Genomic DNA, 17115 nt, shown 5'->3' on the forward strand with positions numbered 1-17115 from the left:
GAAAGAAAATAAAAAAATGCAAAAATACTGAAAATACCCATGGTCAACTTTAGTCAATAACTGTTCAACTCGATCAATGACTCGGTCAAACAACTTATGAGATAGAATAGCTCAAACGGCTTAACTCGATGCAGGCAACTTACTGGCTTAGATTGATTGTGCGATTCCCAAGTCGAATTCAGGTTCACACGTAGATCCTGATTGTTTTTTTTTTTATGTATAAAAGCCAAGTTTTTTTTGTTTCATTTTTCTCCTTCACTCTTTCGTTCTACCTTACCCTATTTTATAGCTCTCTTTCACTCTCTAATTTAACTGGCCAAAAATAAATCCCAGAAACTAGCCTGTAGAAGTCGTCGGCGCATTACTAGCCATTGATCACCAAAATTATTTGAACCTAAAATTCACCAAAAGATCTTCTTAACTTCCTAGTCTCAGATTTGTGCTTGAATTTTCTTAAAAACATCTTAAACAACCTAAATTTGAGCCAAAAGATCACAATTCCAAACCTAGAAATAGCTTTCATTGCCTTTCTGATCACCACCATGTTTTAATATATTCTTCCCCTAGCCAAGATCTCTTTTCTTACCAAAAATCAAGGCCTAAAACTAATTGGAACCCTAAAAACTAAAATCTTAGGGATTATTTTCTTCTTTTTTTTTATATTTTTTGTTTTTTGATTTTCGGCATTGCTTCTCCTTACTATAAGATGTGTTTTTTTTTTTTTTTGGTTTGGTTTTTATGCCTAGGCGTTCGATGAACGTGGATAGAGGAATAGGTTTCAAGTAAGTTTTTTTTTTTTTGTTAGTTGTAGATCGACTTAGGTGATGATGGCGATGGGCTTCGATTATAGTGGTGATAAGGTAATTTTGTGATTGATGAAGGTGGTTATGGGCTGTACTTTTTGGGATTTTTCTGGTTGAATCCCCTTTGCTTTTATCCTTTCACTCAAGTCTCTTAAAACCTATTTATCAAAGTCAAACTAAGACCAAATCCTTAATTTTAGGGATTATAATCTTTATTTTCAACTGGTTAGGTCTAGCCATGAAAAATGGAGTGGCAAATAGTTGGGACTTGGACTTTTGCTCCTCACTTGTTCTGCCATCTCCACATTTATTTTACTTCTTTGCTTTTCTCTTTTGTTTATGAATAATAATAATAATAATAATAATAATAATAATAATTGAACCTAATATGTAATAAACATGATTAAAATACACGAATAAATTTACATTAGACACATCAAAATTGTGAATGCAATCTGAGCTTTATTTTGATCAACCTAGACAAAATTAAGTGTCTATAATATTTTAATCTTCTCTTAAAATTAAATTAACTAAAGTGTTCTCAATCTATTCCCTACTTTTCTAAATAATGATTTTTAGTTTAGAGTTTCCCTATTTGCCTTACAAAATAGTAATAGTTATAATCTTTGCTTTAATCTTTGCTTTAGTAGATAGGGAATTCATCAAAGTTTAGAATATTCTTGCCCCTTTAATTCTTATATGACATTTTTTATTGCAGATATTCATGTAAGTTTACAATCACATTTATGAAAAACTTTAAACTATTTTTTTCATTGCAGATATTCTAAAATCTTTGTAAATTTTAACTTAATATATTGATTCAAATGTTTGTATACATTTAGACATTTTAGCCTCACATGCTTTAAGTTGAGAAAAAAAATTTCTTCTTAAAATTGACAGATGCATTTGATTATGCTATATGATCAAGATATTAAACATGCATGTCTTCCATTTCCAAATTTTTTAGGTACTTCATATAATTTCTTACTTATATCCTTCCTTTTAGAACTTGACATATTAAAATGACTTACTCTTTATTGATGCATACATAGATTAATAACTTGAATTGCTTCATCAATTCAACACATCGCCAAGTCTAAAATTAGTATTTAGTTTTTCAATTATCAAGATTAATTTCATCTCTTTATAAGATTGTCGAATAAAAAATCATGTTGATTTATTATGTTAGAAATATCCAAATCAATTTATTTGATTCATTCCTTGCATATATGTTATTCATGCCAAACATCTTGATTGATATCATTAGTACTTTCAATTTCCTTTTCATTTGACATATCATACATAATCAAGACATTAAACAAACATAATTAGAAATTTATTGCTTTAGTTTTTAACTATTTTATGTTTTATTTTCTTTATATTTTTTGATAGTACATGTATGAAATTAAATTATTACACGTTTATATTGAAAATTATTGTCTTTTAATTGTCAGACATTTACCTTTCCTTCATATGTTCAAAACTTTTTTTTTCATGACCTTTTTAGAATACCAATCTTTAGTAACAATATTCTCTTATGGGACTATTTTTTAAACTTTAGACCTTTAAAGAATGATAATATACAAATTCTAATCTTGAACTTTTCAAATTAATATAAAGCATATGTTTTTTTTTTTTGCTAAATTGTTCTTTATTCTCATTCTTTCTCTTTCTTTTTAAAACCTAGGATCTGTTTTCTCTTTTTTTTCTCCTCTATTCATCTTAAAATTTTAGAAAAATTATTCTCAAAGTAAAAGCCCTAATGCAATTTCTAATTCAAATAGGATTTCATATTGTTGTGAAAATTCAAGGTTAGTAAAAATTTTGAATTTTTTAAAAATTTTCATGCTCTATTTCTTTTGAACACATTTTTAAAAATTTTTCTAATTTTGTTCTTCAAAATCTTAAATTTGTAAGGTTCTAGAGGTGGGTCTTATAATATAAACATATAAGCTAATTTCAACTAGCTGTGAACTGATAAAAGACAGAGTTCAAAGCTTTATTTTTTAATCTTCTAATTTTTTAAAGTTTGTAGAGGTTTATATTCTTCTTAGGGGTTTTTTTTGTTAGATTCTTCTTTTTGGCTTGAATGTTCTTATTTATGATTTTTTCTATCGATCCAAAATTATTTTTTCATTGTTTCTCAAAAGTAACAATTGCTTAAAAATGGGTCCTCTTTGAACAGTAAAATTATTATGAACTCTTGCTTGATATGGTTCTCTTATTAATCTCTTACTCCAATTCTTCTAGCCCTCCCACTTCCTCTAGTTCCTTTGGTCCTAGAAACAGCCCATATGGGACACTGTTGAATTTTTCTAAATGATGAAGTTGGTTTCTATCTTGTTATTGTAGTGGCTTTTTTCAAATTTTAATAAGATTTTTTATCATCTTTCCTTCTTTGTATATTTGACTATGGTGTATTGAAAGTTACATGTTTATGGCGATTAATCTAATAACTAACAAATCACTATGCAAAGGGTAAAATTAATACTATTAAGTATTGAGTGAAGTATTATATATATATTTTTTATTTATTATGGCTTTACATCATTTATAAAGTGTAATATAGTTAAAAGTAATAACTAATCTCTTTCACAAATTTCTAAATAGTAAAAAACCCTAAAAATTGTTATAGTGAATTAAAGGTTTATTTGGTTTAGACTCACCATTTTTTTTCCTTCTTAAAGGGTAAGTTAGTATAAGGAAGGTGTGCCAACCATGGTGTTTTCTTTCTTTAGTTGGCTTTCTAAATTATAAATGACAATATTTATGAGGGTAGTTTATTATTACATTAATAAGAGATTAGTCCAATTAAATCCAAATTTAATTTGTAACAAAAGCAATAATATTGAGTAAATGAACCTCCAATTTTCTTCTTCTTTTACACTAAAAAAAAAATTAACAAAAGTACTCCACTAAGAATTAATTAGGCTTAAAAAAATTTCTTTCATGATTTATTTTGTGCAAGAAAAGAGAGAAATTCAATGATATTTATATTAATAACAAATATATCCTTTGAAGCAAAAGATATCTTCAAAAATATTGCCTAAATATTGGAAGATTTTTAAGAATTATTTTTTAAAGCAAATAATAAAATTCACATCCTGCTCATCTGACTTTAGGTAATTAATAAAAGGTTTAAGGATAGTGCGTCCTAAGAATCATAGAGAATGAGCATGCTAATTGAATTGAAAGGGTAAAAAAGGCACAAGAAAAAACAAGGAACAATTGGAGAGATGCAGCAAAACATAGATAGGCAATTTGCATAATTAAAAGAGATACTGGCAGAACTTGTGAAAGAAAAAGGGATCGTTGAAACACACAGGGCAAGGGAAGAAATAGCTATTAAAGAATCATTGTATCCACCCAAGTTTACATAACCATATGTTCAAGACCCTTATATGCCATAGGCACCCTTAACAATCTATCAACCTTATACTAGCATTTTTGCCAAGTTATCCTTAGTTCAAATAAATGTTCATTATTAATAGACCAGATAAATGTTTATGCAAACACATGGGTTTCAATGCCCCATCTTTGTTAATGGAAGGATTATTTCACTCAAATCATACAATATTTTAATTATTTTTTTCATATAACTTGATACTTTAGATATTATTCTAGTGGGACTACACAAAATTATTTATAGTAATACGAACTTAAAATAATAGTTGAATTCATTTTTATGAGTTGTCTTCAAGATCTATTTCTTTCTATCTTCAAAAATAGAACAAACCCGAAAAGTCTCTTTCTTTTTGCTTCATTTTCATACAACTAAAATCCTCATTCTAGCCATGTTTTGCATTCAAGTGTGAATTAAGTGTCTTGATTCATTTCCTACTCTAGAAGAACAAAAATGTCCACTCATTGACTTTTTCTAGCTTCAATCCTTTTAATATGTTGCCTTCCAAGTTTTGTATTAAGAGCTACACTTCTAAACCATGAAAGTATTGGCTTTTTGTTGTATAAATTTTTATTTATTTACCTTTGATTTTAATAATTATTTGATGTTTATGTATGTATAGATAGGGATTTTGTTGATTTTTGTAATGCAGTATTTAAAAGACATAGCAAAGGTACTAGGAAAGAAAGATTAAAACTTCAGCATTGATCCATGTTGTGGAGAGGATGGGTAGGCTACACCTAATTCGTTAAAAGGATTCAAAAATGTCGTTACCTATAATTGCTCCTTTTCTAATGCCACCATCTGCCATGTCGCTAGGACTGGGCAATCAATTAGTTTGGTTAGTTTAATTAAGAAAAGCCAAAAATTGATTTAATCAACTTAGCCTAAAGATAAAATCGAATCGATTGAATAGTAATATAAAATTGAGAAAATTGAACCGATTTAATCTTGTCAATTTCGGTAGGTTTTTTAGTATAATCGGTTCATATTTCTATTTCTTATTTCCTGTATTCAACTTTCACTATAATTCATATAATTCATAAACACAAACTTTATAAACACAAGCTTCATACATAGTAAGTTTAGTCTCAAATAAAATCAGTGAGCAATACACAATAAGTCTACATCTTAAATAACATCAATGAGCAATACACAAGCTTCATAAAGTCTAAGTCAGTGAGTAATTCACAAGCTCTAAATTAGTGAGCAATTCTTAAATAAAATCTAAATACAAGTTTCAGAAAGTCTAAGTCTAAGTCTTAAACAACGTAAACACATAAAATACATAGCAAATTATAATCCATAAAGTCTAATTCTCAAACAACATTCAATAAGCAACAACAAACATCTTAACCAATTACATCACTTAAATTCTAAGTCTCAAACATTAATATCCAGTAAGTAGTAACCAGTAGTGGACAGCAGGCAGCAGTAAATAGAATGCAGTGAGTAGTGAGCAACATCTTTTAAAATTTCAGCAATAAATAAATAAAAGCAAAACACAATTCAATGAAAAATTATTCTATTTAAAACTATCTAAAAGAGAAAGATTTAAATGTGTAGATCACATTCAACATAAATAATGCCAATATTCCCTTAATTAGTTAATAAACTTTACTAATTACTTACAGGGTCTAATCCAATCTTGGATAAATCTAAAAATACATAAAAAAATAAAAAAGTCAGCTTTAACTAAAAGATTTAAAGAAATAAGCATTGAAAAATAATGATATAAATAAAATAATTACCCAAATCAATTTTATCAAGTTGTTCCACTTCATCCTCTAAAGTATTTAGATCAAAATATGAAGCTTCACATAACCAATCTTAAGCACAAATAAGATCTTGAATAAGTTTAGGAGTTAAAGAACTCTTATATGTATCTAGTATATGGCCACCAATACTAAAAGTAGATTAATAAGCAATTATGGATATAAGAATTGTCAACACATCACGAGCTAAATGGGAAAGGATAGAAAACCTATGCCTATTAAATTTTCACCAGATAAGAACATCAAAGTCCATGCCCTCCTTAATAGACATATGTAGAACCTGAAACTCTGATTGTGAGATTATAAATTTTTTTGTAAAAAAAGGCATAATTTTCTAACACTGGCCCAATCATTTTGAATGGGCACCTCATCTCCCAACAAGGGTTTAGTTCTATAATAAGGATCAACATCATTAAATGCTTTAAAAGCTCTTTCAAAATTTTAAGCTTGTTCAAACATCCAGAAAGTAGAGTTTCACCTAGTGCTAACATCCAAGCATAACAAGCTCTTGCTTTGAATATGTTTATTGACAATACACTTTTTAAACTCAGCTAACTTAAAGAGTGATTGTCTCACATATCTAATTACCCCTCTAACATGAGCAACTAAATTAGTTAATTCATTTAACCCTTAGCTACAATAAGGTTAACAATATGAACAATGCATCTTAAATGAAGATATTTGTTTCTTACAATACTAGTTCTTGCATTATTAAAATTTTTTCTCAAGTATGAGATTGCAACATCATTAAAACTAGCATTATTAACTATAATAGTGAAAACTTTATCAATCCCCTAATCACACAAACATTTCTCAATTGCTTTACTAATAGCCTTACTTTTATGATTAAGAATAGGACAAAAGTTTAAAATCTTTTTGTTAAGTTTTCAATCGTTGTCTACAAAATGAGTAGTAAGACACATATAATTGACTCTTTGCAATGAGGTCTATGTGTTAGTAGTCAGAGATACTCTCGTAATAAATGATTTTAAGAATTGCATTAGGAAATTTTTTTCATCTACATAAAATTGATAACAATCCCTAGCAACAGTCCATTATGATGGCATAAGAAATCTAGGGCAAGCAATAGATACAATGCCTAAATCCTTTAGTTTTCACAAATCTAAAGAACAATTCGTTTATAATAATCATCTCAGCCATAACTCTCTTAATGACATCTTGATTAAACTTTTAAGTACCTAAAGACACATATCTTCTTGAGCTTAAAACTAATTCCATTTGGAAAGGATCAGCACTAGCATGAGAAAATTTATTACAAACACCTGTGTGATTCTTTAACGCAAATGTTCCATTTTTTTTAGGGTGAGCATAAAATTCTCCATCATAATAATTGCATCTAGCTTTGAGAGTGCTATTGTCACTAGTAAATTTGGTGAAATGATCCCATACCTCCAACCATATGTTAGGTCATTTTCTTTTCAGTTTTGTGCTCACAACTTCACTTTTTGTTCCATGTGTGTCTCATTCACATTGAGGGATTGATTGAGTATCCATTTATGTAGTACCTCTATCACTTATCTTTAACAAAAGAATAACAAAAATGTAAGTTTCAAGAGTAAACACAGTTTATACAAATAAACAAAATAATAAAATAAATGTCCAATCAAATATGCATTATATGCTAAAAATAAATGTTCAATCAAATAACAAAATAAATGTCCAATCAAATCAAAAAATAAATAATTAAAGGAATTGTATACATGGTAATAATTAAATACTCCTAAGTAGATTTACCATTTGTATTAAAATATTCTTTCTTAGATTGTGATTCTTAAATACGTATGTCAAGGGAATCTTAATCACTTGCAACAATAATCCTAAATTGGGTGCTAATCCATATGTATTCATATATATTCATATTGCATTCAAATAATGTATTCACTTATTTTTAAATTTTAGTTTAAGGACTCAAGTGAAAAAATTAAAATAAGAAAATTTTAGGTTTGGATAATGTCATCATTTGATGAAACTCCTTAAAAAATCTTTGTAATTGGATAAAGTCAATCTTATATGTACTTATATATTCATAATGCATTCAAATAATTATTCACTTATTTTTAAATTTTAGTTTAAGGACTCAAGTGAAAAATATTAAAATAAGAAAATTTTAGGTTTGGATAATGTCATCATTTGATGAAACTCCTTAAAAAATCTTTGTAATTGGATAAAGTCAATCTTATAAGAAAAAATTTGATGACAGCATCACGAATATTACAACATTAATTATTTCTGCAAAGAAGTGAAGTCATCAAAATTGAAGTCGATAAAGTTCTCAAATTCCATTACCAAGTGATAGCTAGTTTTTGTTCTTGACAGCCTAACATGACATGACTTGGGAATCTTACGACAAAGAATATTTTGTACAAAGCATTGAGAAGTACCATATATATAGAAATTATTATTGTGAAATATTTTGTTAAGTGAATATTTATCATTACATCATTATGTCCTTTTTCCATGAATGTAAGGAGTTTAGGTACAAACAATGCAAAGCAAAATCTATGATCATAGCATATTGCATTGCTTTCGATGAGGATTAGAACATATCCAAACCAAGATATCCCTATAGCTAGCTACTTTATGCAAAAAGCTAAAAGTTTGATTTTAAGAATAGCAGCAAAAGATTGATGTTTATTAATTATTGAGTTTGTAAAAAGCATCCAACTAATACCACCCCAACCATCCAAGCATTATAGAAGTCAATTTCCAAATATCCACCCTTATCAAAAAGTATATTTTTGTAAGCTAGCTTGCTAACTTTTGAACATGAAATATTGAATAGAAAAATTGTTGATATGATGGTTCAATGATCATATGATTAGATCAGTAGACTAGAAATGGTATGTGAACATAAATAAAATAAGCTGAAAATGACAAAACAAAGTAAAAGCTTAAGTTTCAATACTAACTAGTTATAATATTCAACGTATAGTACTTCTTCCTAGACTCGAAACCCAAAAAGATTTCTACTAAATCGATACAAGAATTTTTAACTTAAAAGGTTGCAATGAGAGTTTGTTGTCTAACATATAAATTCAATAAAAAGAGCTTAATAAGGCATACAAGCCAAAGGTAGATAAGAAGCTAGTTCTCACTGGTTCAAGTTGCAACATGCAAAATTAAGGAAACTTAATTTCCTAGCTATATGAAAGTACTATTTTCTTAGCTTAATCCTTTGTTTCTCTTTGAAAAAAAAAAAAACAAAATCCACAAAAGATTTTCCAAAATTAGTAACTTATAAGGGTATTGTATATCTTTGTAAAAGTTGATAAATCAATGGGCCAAACCTTTTACATTTATAGTTTGGCTTAGAATTAATGCAGTAAAGGGTTAAGCCAAAAAAAACTATTGGCACATATATATATAAATATATAGATTTTGGAGAACAAAATATGGGTACCAAAGGTTGGAAAGTGATAAAGGCACACAGATATCCATAATTTTGTAGATTGAATTATCACTTTCATAAGTGAAGAAACAAATTTAGAAAAATTATATATGAAGAAATTTTTGGGTATTAGTATTATTTAAGGGATGAAAAATAGGTGGGGTATTGGGATTGAAATGTCTTCAAGAGAGAAGAACATGTTTAAGGGTCTAAATTGCAAGATGCGTCTCGGTGATTGGTCCACCAACAAAGGTAATATGTGATTAATGCAAAAGCTATCAAATAAAAACAATGGTAATGACAATATAATCTCTCTTCCACAGTGAAGCTCCAGAGAGCACTTTCAATTTTCAACTATATATATAAGAATTTTACAAACAAAATCCACTTGGAACCGATTAATGTCCACAATTTGTTTTTTTAAATAATCAAATATATTTTGATTGAGGATTAAAAAATTATGATAAGAATTAGTTGAAATAGGACATCAAAGTGAGCAAAATTTGACTTGTGATGTGAAGATCGAGCCGAAAATATAGGTAAAAAAGGATTAAAGATCTTACATTGAGTTGAGTTGAGTTGTAAAAAAGAGAAAATCAAGCGGATGAAGACCTGTGAGAGGTGAGAGGAGTTGATTGAAGGTTGTGGTGGTCATTGGTGGTCAGTGGTTGTTGATTGAAGCTTGTGCCTTAAAGGTTGACTGAGAAATGGCTGTAAGGGTGAGTGATTGAGTGGGTGTCTGGGTGAGCTAGTGAGGGTTACGTACTTGCGTTGGCTACCAGTGAGAGAAAGTAACCAAGGAAATAAGGTTTTATAGTTTCACTTTTAGACTTTTAGAGTTTTAGTTTTGTATATATTATAAAATGTAAAAGATAAAAAAAATATAAAAAATTAAATTAATAAAAATATAAAATATTTTAATAATATTTAATCAAGTTTTTTGGTCAGTTTGGTTTGTGAATTTAAGAACAAAAAATCGACCACCTAAATCAATTTATATGTTTAACCAAAAAACCCGAAATCGATTTAACTTATAAACTAGTTTTTGATTGTTTTTTTTTTTCAAAACCAATTTCTGCACAATCTTACATGTCGTTAGCATGTATGCCTCTCTCTTTGATTTTGATCTCTTCATCCACACTTATCTCCAATCTCTAGTAACCTTTTTGCTTTTATTTTTTTTAATGGCAAAATTTAATTTTCTTTTTATATTTTATGGATGATATTATGGTTAATTGAATAGATGATTGTCTATCTTGAGTTCATGTGTGAGTGTTGATAATATGGCAACTAAAATGCTAGTCACATGACCATTATAATATAAATAAGATTATTTTAATGAAAAATTATTTATTTTTTTAAGAAAATATTTATCATTCATTCGTAGAAAGAAAATCAAAATCTATTTGTATGAAGGGTACAATAAAGCTTGGACAAAAAATATTCATCATTCATTCATGGAAAGAATCATAATCTATCTGTATAAGGGGTACAATAAAGCTTGGATGCTTACCTATGCAAATATGTATTTTAAGTTTAACTTTAGCCTAACATGCGTGAGTTACATTGATGTTACAAAATCCTTATTTGAATTAATTCTAAAACATTTAGTCTTACATTAAATCAAATCAAAAATTATATTTTTAATTGAGAAAATCCACAAATGTTATATTCAAAATTAAGCATTTAGCCAAAAATTTTCAAAGAATTCAACTCCATTTTGTGCTACCACAAGATCATTTATTCTAAGCATTTTCAATCATGATTGCATTTGAACAAAGAAAAAAAGTTCTAAGATTAATGTTGTGACAAATATTGAGTGCAAACTTTAAATTTATGCAATCATTGTCAAAACTAACATGGTCATGCCTTGTTAAAATCAATTTAATTTTGTCATGTCCTCATTTAATAAGAACACATTCATATAAAAAGAGTTAAATAAAATTAAAAAGTTAAAATTAATTATTCTAATTGAAAATCCAAAAAAGTTAGGAAATATTTGCAACATATTTATAGGAGTATAAACATACAAAATGAGTGCTAATTGATAGCTTTTTTAAAGAGTTAAAGATAGGAACCACACAAATATATTAATTCATAATGTGTGAATTGTTTGAAAAACAAAATGAAAGATGAAAAACATCAAACAAAAGTAGAACAGAATATATGAAAAGCTTTATGCATAATAATAATAATAATAATAATAATAATAATAATAATAATAATAATAATAATAATAATAATATGAGAAGCTTTAAATTATTTAGTGAAAAAAATGCAAATTTGAAGTAATTTATTGTTCATTTAAAAAAGACCATATCATATATATAATAAATGTTTTCTTTAACTTATAAAAAATATCAATTAGACATAAACATATATAAAAAATGTATCATTTTCTTCTTTAAGAATTTTATCATAAAAGAATTAAAAAACTTACCTCTTTTGTCTATCATAACATGTTTGTATAGAAAAAAAATTATAGCTAAGAATATAGGTTTATGTAGATAATTACTTTAATGAACTTTCACAAAAAGAAACAAGATATATATTTTATCTCATCACTCAAATCCTTAATATACTTTTCTTCTTAACTTAAATGACAATTACAGAAAGAATATGAAAAAAAGTAATGGAAAAATGAAAAATGAAAGGAAGAGAAAATTGAAAGTACAACAATAAATAGGATATTTATGAAGGTATAAATACTAATATAGAGACTTTTAAATTTTAAAAAAAATATATTAATGATCTCCCTTGCTTTATCATAAAATCTTGGATTATACCATAAATGAAAGTCACATACATAAAAGTTTTTCATCAATATATTTAACTATTTAATAATGTATTGTTCTTTCACAAAAATATAAAAAATTATTATTGGGTATTGTTTGCATCGATGAAACCTTCTACAAGGGTTTGAAATTGTCATTGAAATCTACTTAGGTGATAGAAGATGGTTTTTTTCTTCATGATAAAATACAAGATGATAGCTAATTATAATGAGCTTATAAAATCTCAAAATTGAACACCTGTGACTCAACTCACCCCTTGATGAACTGAAAAAAATGAAATAGAAACTCGAAAACAACATTAAAAGTAGTCACTAGAAAAGAGAAAAATCTTTAACCCTAAAACCAATGATTGAAAAAAACTCTACAAAAGCATACTAACCTTGAAGAGAGAATGCTTGAAAAACTCATTTTCAAAATGATTTGGTTTTAGGTATTTTGTTTTCAACCAATTTGCTCATCATGTTTTTGTTTGATTTGAGTATTTCGAGTTTTTATTTTTTTCAACCATTTTGGTTGCAATTTATGTTTTGTTTACTAAAATAAGACATTAATTGGATTGAATTTAACAGCAAACGTAAAAGAATAGTAGACTTAATGGCGTATGTAAATCACAACTATAATTATGTCTTTACTTGAACAAATTAAAAAAACTTTCATTTCCTAAATTGAACTAAATTAATTGAGAAAACGTTACATCTTAATAGAGAATTTAACCTAAACCAAATTACAAAAGAAATTCTCTTTTTTAAAGCAAAAACCAAAAGAAAAAAAAGAAAAAAACCCTTAAACAACCATATCATCACTTGATCTGAAGCAGAACAGCTACAGCTTTTGTCTGCCTGCCTTTCTCTTAGGTACGTGCGTGCGGTATTTGCCACTCTTTGGCCGCCAATCACCTTGGTCTCAGCCGAACCAAATCATTCCTTGCTGTCCCTGATGCTTCCACCGTTGTTGTTTTTAGCCATGTAAAGCTTAGTTTCATTCTAGAACTTTATCTTTTCGGCAATGAGTTATTGATAGTGTTAATTTTATTGTTTTTTTTTTGTTATTCTTTCTATTATCCTTTCAGTTTGTTAGATTAAGGCAAAGTGAAATGGAAACATGTTTGACATCGTGCAGATGTTTGGGCTATGGATATGTAAAGAGGATTGCCCGATCCCTTCATTCAAACTGGAAGCCTAGCTTCCGGAAACAAAGAATATTGTGGTGCGTACAAAAGTTGAGTTCCCTTACTCCCTATATAGGTTATGCTCACAGTGTAAACATTCATTAAGGGAAGACACTCCTTATGCGTTTTACAAAGTAAATGAAAGATTATCAAAGAGTTATCCACCTCGAAACTTCCATACCCTTTCTTCTAGCTATGTGTTTTCATACAATGCACAAGTTACTTGGAAGAGGCTTTTTCAAGTATTTTACTATGATGGTCCAGCTTTGACACCAATAACTAGAATTGCCCGTGCAGTGAGTCTAGCTTTAAGTAGGTCGAACCTGGTAATTTTTGGTTTTATGGCATTCGTGATCGGAGAGATAGCCTGGACCCAACAGAAATGGGCGGAAGCAGGAGACTTCTCTACAAAGGATACTTTTTTTATACAAGCACAAGATGGATGTATTTATTTAGCATCTTTTCTATTATTCCTTTTGGAGATTGTAATTTTGTTATTCAGAGCAATCTATTTAGCGATTTTTTTTTTTACCTAGCATAGTAATGGCTCCCTTAGTGGATTCTCTGGGTGTTGAATTCAAAAAAATGTGGCTTCGCGTTGTCCACCGTACGCTGGAAAAAGCAGGCCCAGCATTTATAAAATGGGGTCAATGGGCTGCGATTAGACCAGATCTGTTTCCTAGAGATCTTTGTGATGTACTTGCTCAGCTTCAAACTAAAGCGCCATCACATAGTTTCTCTTTCACAAAGAAATCTATTGAAAAAGCATTTGGTCAAAAGTCAACTGAAATCTTTGCAAATTTTGAAGAGGAACCTTTGACATCTGGAAGTATTGCTCAAGTTCATAAAGCAACAAATATAGGTGCCCTGGTCAACAAACCAAGCCCATTGTAGTTGCTGTAAAGGTTCGGCATCCAGGGGTTAGTGAAGCAATTAGAAGAGATTTTATGATTATTAGTTTTGTAGCTAAAATTTCAAAGTTCATCCCTACATTGAAATGGTTGAAATTGGATGAAAGTCTACAACAATTTGCAGTTTACATGATGTCTCAAGTTGATCTTGCTAGGGAAGCTGCAAACCTAAGCAGTTTTATCTACAACTTCCGCAGATGGAAGGATGTCTCATTTCCAAAGCCTCTATACCCCTTGGTGCACCCTGCTGTTCTGGTAGAGACTTCTGAACATGGAGAAAGTGTTTTGCACTATGTTGATGACCTTGAAGGACATGAGCAGATTAAAAGCGCCATTGCTCACATTGGGACGCATGCTTTTTTAAAAATGCTTTTGGCATTGTTTCTTATGCTCCCTTTTTCATTCTTTCAATCTGTTCATTTTTACATTTATTCTTATTGTGATGGTTATAAATGTTGAATTACATTGCATTAGATTGTTTGTATGGTTTCTTCTATCCTATAGTTTTGTTCTTGGTTTAAGATTTTGTCTCTGAAAAGCGTAGGCATAAGTCATGCTAAAATTTAAAGATTGGATTCAAACTTATGGGGTTTTTTTTCCTTCTCCAGGCAGATAATTTTGTTCATGAAGCCATGCATCCTGGAAATATTCTTGTTCGTGTAAAAGATAGGCAAGCACATAAACACCTCTTTAGTTCAAGGCCTCATGTTATCTTACTTGATGTAGGCATGACAGCTGAACTTTCTAAGACAGATCGAATGAATTTACTGGAGTTTTTTAAGGCTGTTGCTCTTCTAAATGGTTGCAGTGCTGCTGAGTCCACACTTAGATTATCTAAACAACAACATTGTCCTAATCCAAAGGCTTTCATAGAGGTAATGCATTTGCTAGAAAGCCTTTTCTGGTGGGTGTAACTTATTGATTTTTTATACTACCATGAAAGTTTAATGGACTGTCAATTGAAGAGTTCATTTATCCAAGAATTCATAACATATTTCATGTTTTTTTGAGTTTTGTTTTAAACATTCATCCATGTTTTCAAATTGAATTTGATTATCAAACAAAGTTAGAAACCTCATAGCCTCACATGCTATCTTTGCTATTTGCTTTTTCCTTATACCCTATAGATAAAAAATTGGACTTTGGAGCGGACACGCCTAATAATGGAGTACCTTTCCATGGACCATGCATTTTATCTCTATTCTTGATACTTATAACTTTGTTTAAGTTCCTTGGAAACTTACCATATGTAGTTGGACTGTAAAATGGAATTAGTTAAGGTAGTGTGCTTTAAGGATCTAAGCTTAAACTCTAGGCCCTTGCTCTCCCTTGTACCCAAAAGAAATGATCCAAGCTTAAGCTTTTTATTTTGTTGACAGGACGTTGAACAATCTTTCAATTTCTGGGATTCCCCAGATGGTGAGTTTGTCCATCCAGGCGAGTGGATACAACAACTACTTACGCATGTTAGACGTCATAAAGTCAACATTGATGGAAATGTTTGTACAGTAATTATTACCACCTTGGTTCTTGAGGTAATGTAGTCTTTGCCTGCTACTTGTCATAGTCTTCTCTCCCTGAGAAAGTTATTGAATTCCTTTTGTTCAAGATGTTTAGTAGCTGGCATGAAAACTGTCGATAATCATGATGGCTGAGACTTTCTTCGACAGTAAAATTTACATCAAGGAGAAACAAGATAGTGGAGAAATGGAAATATAATTACTGTAAAAAAAATGTTTTCCTACACTAATTAAACATCTTGTTACATGTTGAACAATGTTACGTAGCTCCAGAAAACTTTTAGGTCATAAATTTTGGTGTTCTAAGCTTTTTGTTTCCTTTTTCCATCTTTTTAGGGATGGCAGTGAAAGCATGACCCTCAATTGGACGTGATGTGCATGTTGCAGACAGTGCTATTAAAAGTTGACAGGGCTAAGTCTCTACTTTACACATTTGAAGCACTTAATACATGGGTTTAGGTTTTTAGTGACGTTTAGCTGTTTGTATGTGGAAAATGTCGCTATATTAGCATGTTTGAATCTAGAAAATGCCGCTGTATTAGTGGCATTTGTATATAGAAAATGTCACTATTTTAGCAGCGTTTGTATCTTTGAGATGCCATTAATTTATTGATGTTTTTATAAAAAAAAGGTCATTACTTTGATGGAGTTTGTATTAGAAAAACACCATTAATTTAGCGTATTTTCTACTAAAAGTACTACTACTTTTAGTGACATTTTATGGTACAAACACCACTAAATTATTCATTTAGTGATATTCTTGATCGCAAACGCTGCGAAATTAAGAAATGTATTTTTTTTAAATAAAAAATTTTTGTTAATATTTATTATTTTCATAAACGATCTTAAATTCAGAAACTGAAATTAATATAAACTTAATTCACATTCAAATATGCATCTAATTAACACAAAGTTTAATAATTAGTATAATAACATTCAAATTTTTTTAATACATTAACAAAATAAAAATTAAAATGTATGAAATTGATGATTGCATAGATTTTGAAGGCTGCAAATTGATGAAGAAAATTTTTCACCTTGGTCATTAGCGTGCTCAAGAATCTACTGAATAATAGCGTACAATTTTTAACACTTCATTTTAAGCTTTTTTTATATTAAAAAAAATAAATATTTACTAAATATAATACTTGAGTTGGTGGATCACCGAGAAAAGCTCTTGGAAATTGTTGTTGCACAAAATTCATAAGATGATCGAATCGATCATGTAACTGCTGAAATTTTGCATGCTCTTGCTCCATTCTAGCACGTTTTTCTTTGATTTTGGCATGCTCTTATTCTCTTTCTACTCTAATTTGCTGGAAACGTTGTTA

General features: G+C 29.0%; 1 pseudogene; it reads left to right on the top strand.

Annotated features, from left to right (window-relative positions):
• The first annotated feature begins 12779 nt into the window (after positions 1 to 12779).
• On the top strand, positions 12780 to 16310 carry LOC111307077 (uncharacterized; annotated as a pseudogene).
• Positions 16311 to 17115: the final 805 nt, after the last annotated feature.

This window comes from Durio zibethinus, chromosome 22 (assembly GCF_047325235.1).
Source record: "Durio zibethinus cultivar Kanyao isolate XHJ-2024 chromosome 22, ASM4732523v1, whole genome shotgun sequence".
Taxonomy (NCBI): Eukaryota; Viridiplantae; Streptophyta; class Magnoliopsida; order Malvales; family Malvaceae; genus Durio; species Durio zibethinus.